The sequence below is a fragment of the Aptenodytes forsteri genome, unplaced genomic scaffold, assembly GCF_000699145.1.
Source record: "Aptenodytes forsteri isolate BGI_AS27 unplaced genomic scaffold, ASM69914v1 Scaffold422, whole genome shotgun sequence".
NCBI classification, from domain to species: domain Eukaryota; kingdom Metazoa; phylum Chordata; class Aves; order Sphenisciformes; family Spheniscidae; genus Aptenodytes; species Aptenodytes forsteri.
The window spans coordinates 548,138-548,681 of record NW_008795687.1 but is presented as its reverse complement, the minus strand read 5'-3'; positions in this window follow the sequence as shown (position 1 = coordinate 548,681).

Sequence of the window (544 nt, the reverse complement as noted above, 5' to 3'; positions counted from 1 at the left end):
CGAGGGCCCAGCGTGGCACAGGGGAAGTGGTACGGGGTCCGCTCCTACCTCCACCTCTTCTATGAGGACTGCACCAGGGCCAGCCCCGACTGGGACGGGGACGGGTCCTCACCCCACGGAGCCTGGGCCCCCCTCATCTGGAAGGTAAGAGACCCTGAAAACCCTTCCTCCCTCTTCCCCTTGGAGATGCACCCCCCCTGCCCGCATCCTGCGTGGGGTGCATCCCACCACGGCATTTGGGTGGCCCTCTCCCCAGGTGAGCCTCTCCACGGGGACCCTGTTTCTGCTCATGGGGGCCACTGCACTGGCTGCCGGCTCCCTGGTGCCCCCAAAGCTGGAAGGGATCGGGGAGGAGGAGTTCATGGTGCTGGACGTGCAGGCAGTGCGGTACAACCACGCGCTGGGGACGTGCCGGCTGGTGGGCATGGCGCTGTGCGCGGCGGCCGGGATGCTGGGCGCCGTCGGGCTCCTCTCCTCTGCACTGGCCTTGCGCCGCCCCCAGGAAGAGGAGCAGCAGCTCTTGCCCATCCTGTGTGGCAGCCCC